Consider the following 10902-nt stretch of genomic DNA (forward strand, 5'->3'; position numbering starts at 1 on the left):
GAATGGCAAGCAGGGGCACAGGCTGCTGATTTCCTTTCTCTAATCCACAAGCTGTGTTTCATCAGTTTATTACTCACCTTTGCACTTGTGAGATGTCCAGTTACAGAATGTTTCTGCTGGTCAACAATTGATCTTATTTTGGTTTTAGGTCATGTTTATAGAAATTAGACATTCTCTTCCCATTTGCCATCAGTTTAGTGTTAGTGTCAAAATGAACACAAATCTTTCGTGCACATCTGTGTTTTCTTATAAGGCAATCTATTTTTCTATCACCATGATCTATTGTAGGTACTTACATGGCCTCTATTAACATAGCAGCTGAGCATTTAATAATCAGAAATGGACTTAGGTCCCATCACACTGTGAGGCAGGGAAGTACTAGTCTTCCCAGCAACTAGCCAACAATCACCTAGGATAGTTGTAGTGGACCACAGAATTGAACTCTGGTCTTCCAAGGTCCAACCTAGGGCCTTAGCAGCCAGACCATCTTTCCACTGCAAGTCAGTGTTGTTTATTTACTTTTTCAGAAGTGTGGTTGCCTTAAAAAAAACAGAAGACAAAAGGTTATATTTTATTTTCTTTCCAGGAAAATCTTCCTTTACACAGTGAAAGATTCATACACTCTCTCTCTTTTTTCTTTACATTGAGTGGAAATTATGCCCATGGAGCAATGTTCTGCCATAAATTACACTTCATGCAACCCAAAGTGGGAAGAGGTCAATTGGGTTTCCAAAGAAGTAAATCAAAGCAGCAGTTGGCCCCTTCTTTATGCACAAGGTAGTCATTATACAATCTTCTATGTGCCTGGGGCAGGGCATGGTTGCTCCTCCCTAGCAGCAGCTCAGGAAGTAGATTATGACTAAAAGAATTAGCATTGCAGTTTAGATTTTGAAAATATTGAAAATAGTAGAGAAAAACTCATTTTAGAAGGGAAAAAAAAAGCTCAAAGTGAGCAAGGCGGAGGTTGTGCGTGCTCTGGCTTCCTGCTTCCGCATGTCATTAATGGGTTCTCAGAACCGGGCTCTTTAATTACACTGAAATGCAAGACATGCCAGCACATATTACCAAGCTCCCTAGCACCAAAGTCTGCTCATTTACAACCCATACTTTCCCACTGACTCCTCTGAGCAGAATTTGGCCCCTTATCTCCAGAATGTTAGGTTGTGAGCTGCATGGAAAAAGGTTAATCACTGCGGGGACCTGAGGCAACAGACAAAGAAAGTTGCATTCCACTGGAAACATGCAACTGTCAACCAATAGCGGGATAGTGTTTCATGTACCACATCCGCGGTCATAACATGAAGAGACTCTATGCTTGTAAAACTAAACCGATCCTTTATTGAGAAAACTATTTACAGAGATGCTGCAACTGCAGCTAGCATTCTAGCCATATGCATGCAGACTGACAACAGGGTGCCTCCTTCAAACTCTTCCTCCTGAAATATGTGCTCCTCTCTGCAAGTTCCATGCAGGTTGCTACAGAGGGCAGCTTTTGACCATGGGAGATAGTTCCTTCACAGCAGCCTTAGGAATTTTTCCATTGGCTTCAATGGACTTTGGATCAAATGTTGAATGGAAATCCCATTTTTTACCCAGGCTTTCCTGAAATAGTACCTGTGAGGTTTCATTCCATATTCTTTATGAAAATATGCTTATGATATGAATATGACATAATTGAGATGTACTTTATGCAAGATGGGTCTTGTAAGATATCATTGCAAAAGTTGTAATTTACTGAATGTAATTATCCAATGTGTATGCCTGTATCATTTCTGTATCTTAAGTTAGGACTATTGGTTATGTATCTGTATTTCAACTATGCTCCTTTGGGTGACACCCACTGCTAACACTTCAGGTACAACAATGAAAAGCCAGACAGGGCGGATGGCCCATCAGTGAGGACAATGGCCTGGGAAAAGACTTGGACTTCCTGTGGATGCTCCATGCTCATGGACGCTGTGATACTACAGAGTCAGGTGGTCTTGTCACCTGATGCTAAACCTGTCTGACCTCAGCACAAAAAGTGGGAGTGTGCTAATAAAGTTTGCGAATGATACAAAGCTGGAAGGTATTGCCAATTTAGAGAAGGACAGGGATATCCTACAGGAGGATCTGGATGACCTTGTAAACTGGAGTAATAGTAATAGGATGAAATTTAATAGTGAGAAGTGTAAGGTCATGCATTTAGGGATTAATAACAAGAATTTTAGTTATAAGCTAATTGATGCATCCCTTGAAGTAACGGAGGAGGAGAAGGACCTTGGAGTATTGGTTGATCATAGGATGACTATGAGCTGCCAAAGTGATATGGCCGTGAAAAAAGCTAATGCGGTCTTGGGGTGCATCAGGAGAAGTATTTCCAGTAGGGATAAGGAGGTTTTAGTACCGTTATACAAGGCGCGGGTGAGACCTCACCTGGAATACTGTGTGCAGTTCTGGTCTCCCATGTTTAAGAAGGATGAATTCAAACTGGAACAGGTACAGAGAAGGGCTACTAAGATGATTCGAGGAACGGAAAACTTGTCTTCTGAAAGGAGACTCAAGGAGCTTGGCTTGTTTAGCCTAACTAAAAGAAGGTTGAGGGGAGATATGATTGCTCTCTATAAATATATCAGAGGGATAAATACCGGAGAGGGAGAGGAATTATTTAAGCTCAGTACCAATGTGGACACAAGAACAAATGGATATAAACTGGCCACCAGGAAATTTAGACTAGAAATTAGACGAAGGTTTCTAACTATCAGAGGAGTGAAGTTTTGGAATAGCCTTCCAAGGGAAGCAGTGGGGGCAAAAGATCTATCTGGCTTTAAGATTAAACTCGATAAGTTTATGGAGGAGATGGTATGATGGGATAACATGGTTTTGGTAATTAAATATTCATGGTAAATAGGCCCAATGGCCTGTGATGGGATATTAGATGGGCTGGGATCTGAGTTACCCAGGAAAGAACTTTCTGTAGTATCTGACTGATGAATCTTGCCCATATGCTCAGGGTTTAGCTGATCGCCATATTTGGGGTCGGGAAGGAATTTTCCTCCAGGGCAGATTGGAGGAGGCCCTGGAGGTTTTTCGCCTTCCTCTGTAGCATGGGGCACAGTCACTTGCTGGAGGATTCTCTGCTCCTTGAAGTCTTTAAACTACGATTTGAGGACTTCAATAGCACAGATATAGGTGTGAGGTTTTTTGCAGGAGTGGTGGGTGAAATTCTGTGGCCTGCATTGTGCAGGAGGTCAGACTAGATGATCATAATGGTCCCTTCTGACCTAAATATCTATGAAATCTATTACCTGGAACTTCTTGTAACTTTCCACTTGAAGGGAAGGGGGCTCAAGTTTGGGAAACAAAGGATTCCCACTGTATGTAAATCCTATTTAAGGGTGGGGAGGAAGGCAAACGGGACTCCTCCTCTCGGCCTGTCTGACCAAGAAGAAAGGCTGCTAAAGCCACCTGAAGGGAAGGCAAGGCGGGAGTCCAGACTGAGATAGGGGTCCAGTCTGAAAAGGAATATAACTGGAACTCTGAACCACAGAAACTTTGAAACCTGCCTAAAATAACATCTACCATGAGAATTTACATTTTGTAACCTGTTTCTTAAGCATATTGAGCTTAGCTTGCATATTTTGCTTTATTTGGTCAGTAATCTGCTTTGATCTATCTGTTATCGCTTATATTCACTTAAAATTCACCTTTTGTAGTTAATAAACTTATTTCTTGTTTATAATATAACCCAGTTTATGTAATTTCTAACTGGGGCGGGGGGCAAGAAGTTGTGCATATCTCCCTCCACATTGAGGGAGGGGGCAAATTTCATAAAACTTTTGGGTTTGAACCCCTTAAAGGGTGTGGGCACCAGAGTGTTGGGGCAAGCCCCTAAGGCTGAATCTTTCCAGAGCGGATCTCTGTCTCTCAGGGTGTGGCCCTGCCTGTATGCTTGGCTGGAAGAGGCTTGTAAGCCTAACCGAGCAAGGCCAGGTAATGGGGACCCAGGCTGGCAGCATAGGCCAACTCATGGCATCCCAGCACATCAGGTGACACCCCAAAGGGCCCAAACCCCTCACAGTACTCTCATCTTTAGACTTCTTTTTTTCACACACACAGGTACAGAATAACAAAAAATGCTTTAGCCTGTCCTTTGCCAACAGGGAGAGAAGAGCAAGAGATTTCTATTTTCTTTTACTCTGCTCTTGGGAGTTGTTGAGATACTACAGTGATAGGGTACATCTAAGAACACAGATACAAAGATGTAGGAAGAGTAAAAAGCACAGAGGCAGTCTCACCACCAAGGTGAACTAGGTCATTGAGAGTAGAGCTGGGCAAAAACAAAATGGTTTTGATTTAAATCAAATCAGATTTTTTTATTTTTCAGTTTGGTCCCCAAACTAAAAAATCAGTTATTCCCTCAGCTCCAAAAGTGAGACTTATGAAAATGGGTTGGGTTCATAGGTGCCGACTTCATGGGTGCTCCGGGGCTGGGGCACCCATGGGGAAAAATTAATAGGTGCTCTGCACCCTCCAGCAGCCAAGCTCTCCTCCCTCCCCACTCCACCTCACCTCCTCCCCTCCTCCGCCGCCTTCTCCTCCCCCAAGCGCGCCACGTCCCAGCTCATCCACCTACCACCCAGCACTTCCCACCCGGCTGCCGCCAAACAGCTGTTTGGCTGCTCTGGGAGGAGGGGGAGGAGCGGGAACGTGGTGCGCTCAGGGGAGGAGGCGGGGCCGGGTCGGGGATTTGGGGAAGGAGTCGGAATAGGGGCAGGGAGGGGATGGAATTTGGGTGGGGACTTTCGGGAAGGGGTAGGAATGGGGGTGGGGTAGGGGCAGGACCTCATGGAAGGAGTGGAGTTGGGGCAGGGCTGAGGGCAGAGGGGTATTGAGCACCCACCGGCGGGAGCAGAAGTCGGCACCTATGGTTGGCTTTGCTGCTGAGCTAAGCACAGCCTTTCATCACCTTATTTATCCAAATCCTTTCATGGCTGCCTTTTTAGATTGAGGAGATGAGTTCATTACCAACTGGCAGGAGTTTTTAGTAGAAGAGTCACATCTGTTGTACATGCTGCACTGGGGAAGCACTTTTCCTGGGCAAAGTCTACTTGGCATTGTATTTCGCTCCATGTCAATAGGTTAACTACTGAGAAAAGCACTTACAGTGTTTGTCAGAAGAACTTGTAAAAGAACAAGTGATTTTGCTAGGTTGTCATTGAAATATGGGCCCTTTCCTGCTCCAACTGAGGTAAAGGGCATGATCCCTTGAGTTCAATAGCCTGGAAGTAGACCCTATAACCTACATTGCAATCTGAATATCTGTTTAATATGAACCTCTTCATGAACCTATAGGGCGAGTTTGCTTCCATTGCTTGTTAACTGAGCTGTAGAGTTCACAGAGTCCTAAGGGCATAACTCATCTATTAGTGGTTGGTATAATCCTCATACCATATTTAGCCTGTCATCGTGTCTAGACTAAGAAGGCAATTTCTCAGCCTGTGTGTCTTTTCAGACATTTACATTATGTTCTCAGGCTCCTGTAACCTTTACAGAATGCAGTCTGATAAATGAACTATGCTTTTTGAGCTGACTGACATCAGGATGACTCTGCTTCCAGAATTCTAATAATATGGTCAATAGCTTTGTGCTTTTCAGGTTTTTGAAGCAAGATTTTATAGACCTAGGTAAAGGAAGCATTTCTCTTCCATTGGCAATAGTAAGAAACAAATAAAAAAGGCATCTAGCTTTCTGCCTAAAAGTACACTTATAAAAAGCAGCACTATCCTATAGGTACTATAAATGTATTGAAAGCCAGCCTGCTGGCATGGTGCCCAGTAACTCATGTACATAGACTATTCCTGAGGGCATTCTGCACCAAAAAATTAAAAATTCTGCACACGATATTTTAAAATTCTGCAAATTTTATTTGTCAAATAAATGTGGAGGCTCCAGCATGGCATTGGAGAGCACAGACTACTGGCTGCACAGAGGTGGGAGATCACTTTGCAGCTCCTCCTGGAACACAGATTTAGTGGTGAGGTTGCACCCAACCCTGACACAGTGCAATGATTGGGCCTGCCCCAGAAACACCCTCAGGGCCCTGCCCCTCTGTGCCAGATGCACCAGGTGTGGGCAGGCAGGCTCAGCCTGGCAGGATCCAAGTGTGGAGGTGCTTAGTATGGGGGAATACAGGTGTGGGTTGAGAGGCTTCTGTGTGGGACAATCTGGGTATGGGCAGCTCAGTGGGGAATCTGGGTGTGGGGGGATCTGGATGCACAGGGGTTTGTTGCGGGGTTCTAGGTGCAATGGTAATGGGACTCCACAGGGTGGTCCAGGTGAAGGTGGTTGGAGCTCAGTGGGAGAGGGGGTCTGGGTGTGGCGGGTATAGAGCTCAGCAGGGAGGCTGGGGGGGGGATACAGCTTGTCAGGGGGGTCTGGGTGTGTGGGGGTTATTGGGGCATCCAGATACTGAGGGAGTGGGGCTCAGTGGAGTGGGGATCCAGGTGCAGGATCCAGGAGACTCATCGGGGTGGTCCAGGTGCAGGGGCAGTGGGGCTCGGCAGGGGAGGTTCTGTGTGTGTGTGTGGGTGGGTGGTGGTGGTGAGGCTCGGCTGGAGGGTCTGGGTCTGAGGGGTCTGAATGCACGGGGGTTGAGCAGATGGTGCAGCAGCTCCCCATACAGTGATTCCTCCACCTGCAGTTGAGGAGCAATAGGTGCAGGAAGTGGGGGGAGTTTGCAGGGCTTCCTACAGCTGGGGGAGAAATCTGGGAGTGGGTCTGACACAGCCCTGGATGCTGTGCAGAGGAAGAAGAAGTACCATCCTCCCCAGCCCAGGCAGGACTAGCAGCTGAGCCCGGCGCAGAATAGGAGCCACCAGCCGGGTCTTCCCCAGTCCCGCCCCCTGCTCCACCGTGATTTACCTCTCTGCTGGCTGCCTTGGGCACCCGAAACATACTGCTGGGGAGGGTCGCATGACCGCTCTTGCGGCTTCCCTTTGCTTCCCCATCAGAAAGTTATTCTTCTGCAGGGAAACAAAGAAATCTGTGTGGGAAATAAATTCTGCCCAAGAGCAGTGGCACAGAATTCCCCCAGGAGTAATAGGCTCAGAAGTGGATGCTGAGTCTAGTTTAGCAAAGACCAATCATTCTGTAGAAGCAACATAATTTACCTCCAGAGATAAGGATGCTGGCAGGTCCTTGTTCAATCCTACTCTAATAGTTAAACCAAGGACCAATATCAATGGCAGTTGTTCATATTGCTATCTTTGCCAGACGAGTGGATGTTTAGTGTGGAGGAAAGTGCTATATGACTGAATGAAATATGGGGATTAAAAAATGAGAATAAAAAAGATGGGGAAAAATTGGTAACTCCCATTCAGGAAAAAACTCTTTTCCTCAGCTTCAAGCTCTCCAGTACAATCTGTACAGTACAGTACATTAATTAAATAGCTAATAAGCACAGGAAAACCAGTACCTGCTCTTCCCTCATCTCTAACTGTTCAAGCACAATGCAAAATGGTCCAGACCCTCTGTATAAATTAAAAGATTGATACAAATTATTCCTTTGAGGTTAGTCCCTTTTAAAAGACGTGCTCAAAGTCATACAGGAAGTCTGTGGCACTAAGACACAGCAAGGGGGAACCTCAGAGTACCTCAGGTTTTGCATAACTTGTGAACTACTTTTTGAGTTCATAGTTTTACAGGGTTCATGATCCATCACCGCAGTGTGGATCTGGGCAAAGAGTCAGGCCTGTTCTAAGACTATCGGAGTGGGGGGACATTTTGCCTCTTCCTACGTTGCTAAACTTTTGACAAATGCTTATGGTCTGTTGCAATAATGATTTTTTGCTTAGTGAGGAGTCAGTGCATCATTCCACCCATCACTTATAGTGCGCTACTGCAAAAGCCAAACTGATTTTCATCAAACCTTTATGGCTGTAAATCTCGGGGGCCCGTTCCTCAGCTGATGTTTGACTTCAGTGGAGCGGCGCTGATTTATGCCAGCTTCACATCTGGCCCAAGGTCTTTTAACAGGAATGATAATTTCTGGATGCCTGGAATAAGAGAGATGCAGGGGTTGAAATATTTGCTTCACACATGGGGCCAAGTTATAGCCCTGTAAAGCTCTCAGGTACTAAGATCAGGAGAGTTACCGTGTGGGAAAGGAGGTGTTCTGGTATAAGTCACAGTGCCTCCTGGATGCTGGGGGGATGTGTTGCCAGTGCTGCCTTACTGTAAAATGTAACATCACCATTGCCCTCAAGCACTGCCCAGTATGCAAGGGGGTGCTGTGCCATGACCGCCCCCCTTTCCTGTTCCTACACGTCCCTTCTAGGATGGTTAGCACAGCTAGTAGCTCTAGCCGACCCCGTGCACTCCTGACTGGTTCTTGTGCAACTCTACAAGAAGCCAGTGATAATTTAGCCATTTACCTATGGGTTATAACTCACATGTGATCTCTGAGAGGGGACGGCTGGGAGGGAGAAGTGCAAAGTACACGACATTATAAATATTCTTAAAGGTTCAGGCTAACCAGTGCTAAGGAGGAATGGGGGAGTGGAGTTGAGGAGCAGCAATCTATGCTTGTCTCAGCTTGGAGGCATTTGGTATATCTTACGCTCAGACGTATATGTAAGAGGTGTTACAATCACAGACAAAGACTTCGGGGCTATCAGCTTTTAATCATTTGAGGCTGAGATGAGTCTGCAGTATGTCTTTGCTAGTGGATTTGATTTTTGTAAACTACTAACTATTAAAAAGTGTTTTGATTTGAACACCACTAATAGCATTTACATTAACGATTGCACCATGGTCATGGCAGATCTGGTAAGGTACGAGATAGTATTTCAATAAAGCAAATGAAGATTTTCCATTTTATTTTCACTTGAATGTTATTGTGGATGTTTTACGGTTCAAATGAATGGATTATTTGACCTCAATTTTCAGTAGTATAATGTTGTTATTTCTGGAATTAATAATTGCCATAGTTGCAGCAAACCAGATAAAACCTTGCTTGCATTATTGACAGAGGTAACTTTAAATTGTCTTTAGAAAGTTTTTTTTCATAACCTAGGTTACGATGACAATTATTATTTATCATTTAACTTTTGGTAACACCAGTAATGTATTAGGGTCCATCTCTATACACAGAAAGAGGCACTTCCTGCCCCAAACAATTTACTATTTGAGAAGGCCAGCACAACAGAAAATGTGGATCAGAGGGATACACTTAAAATATGCACAATTTTTATACACATTGTAGCTCAGATTAATTTAACTTGGATCGACAGGCTGTCCATGGTGCATTGATTTCTTGTGACATGACTGGTTATTTAGTTTAAATGGTGAAGACAGATGTAACTTAAAAGAGCAACTGCTCCTTGAGGGACTTTTCCAGTTTCCAGTGGGAGTCTTTCTACTGATGTCGGGCATTGTGTCAGGCCCTACATAATCCTTTCTCTTTTGTACCAACTTTCACCCAATATCCCACAGTGTTTTGCAAACGTTAATTAATTACACTTCACAATACCACTGTAAGGAAGGCATTATTGTACCCATTGTACAAATGGGTAAACAGAGGGAACAATTTGCTCATAGTCAGGTAACAAGTGAGCAGCAGAGCCAGGAATAAAACCAAGGACACCTGCTTCCTTGTCTTGAGCTCTGACTCTCTTTCCGACTGTTTACAGTTTGTGTGCCTCATCAGTCTGTCTTTTACTTATTTGTTTCTTTGGATTTATGCAAATTAGATTCTCACGCTGACTTCCTTACCATGTGCAGTACAACGACCCCCTTCTGCACACGCAGCCTCTCTGAGACTGCTGCAATTCTGAATACTGTGCATGACAAAGATGACATTAATGTCAGACATTTCAGGCACTCCACAAGATGTGCACATGCCTAAACAGAGCCACCATGTCATCCTATGAGTGTAACCCTTCTCTCCCCTTTTCCTTCTATTATTTGACCCCTCTCTTTGTGTATGTCTACAAATAAGCTCGTTGGTCAGTAACCTCCTCTCTGTGTACGTTTCTGTGAAGCATCAAACACATTTTTGTGATACAGTAAAAATAATTAGAATTAATAATTGCCCACTCTGTGTCAACTCAGAAATGTACAAATACTGCTGTGATTGAACACTGGACCTTAGCAGTTAATGATCTCCCTGTTTCCATCCCAATGACTTCAGTGGGGTTGCACTTGAGAGCAGCATTTTGCCCTTTGATGTCAAACTCAAACACCAAACATCATTAATTCTTAATACAACATTAAATTCTGTGCTGGCTTGTTACCCGGGGTTCTTTCAACCCAAAGCTCTTGGTAACTTTTACTCTGTGCGAGGTGGTGTCAGGAAATAAATCAGGGGAGACACGGCTGTCCGGCCGATAGATGGCTGGTACAAATACGACAACCCCAAAGTGCTTTCACTTAAAGCTAAACTTTACTTAGTGTCAAGCACTTATACACGTTCGCAAAAGGTTAGTAAAACACCCCTAACCCTTGATAATCACCAAAGCTGAGTGTGGCTCTCGAGTGGCACAGCGGCAGGCTTCCAGTGGCCAAATCTTCTGTCTGACGGTGAGGACTACAAGATGTATCCAGAGGGAGAGTCCAAAAAGAGTCCAACTACCTCAAACTTTTTCCCCTTATTTATACATTAGTAATACAATGACATGTCCCTTAAAGAAAACTTGTTAAATAAGCAGTTTCAATAGTCAAGCAAGAGGTTCCTTCTGATTATCGATTAACCAGGTGTGGGTTTTTCCAGAGTTTGTAGCCTTGAGGCCCCAATAGACATTCTGGGGCACATCCTGCTCTTCTAAGATGCATGTATCAGCAACTTCAACACAAGTCTTATCAGGAAGGATGCAGGGTCAAGCTGCCCTCTCTGTGGCACCCAAAAAACCCCCTCCCCTCCTG

The 10902-nt window shown here is 44.5% G+C and overlaps 1 long non-coding RNA gene across 1 annotated transcript; it reads right to left on the minus strand.

The window, feature by feature from the left end:
- Positions 1 to 440: 440 nt before the first annotated feature.
- Positions 441 to 10607, minus strand: LOC141983784 (uncharacterized). Its single transcript, XR_012638509.1, has 4 exons — positions 10494 to 10607; positions 7910 to 8036; positions 6904 to 7004; positions 441 to 539 (listed from the first exon to the last, which is right to left on the minus strand). It is a non-coding gene; the product is annotated as an uncharacterized LOC141983784 (long non-coding RNA).
- Between the last annotated feature and the right edge of the window lie 295 nt (positions 10608 to 10902).

Source organism: Natator depressus, chromosome 3, assembly GCF_965152275.1.
Source record: "Natator depressus isolate rNatDep1 chromosome 3, rNatDep2.hap1, whole genome shotgun sequence".
Taxonomy (NCBI): Eukaryota; Metazoa; Chordata; order Testudines; family Cheloniidae; genus Natator; species Natator depressus.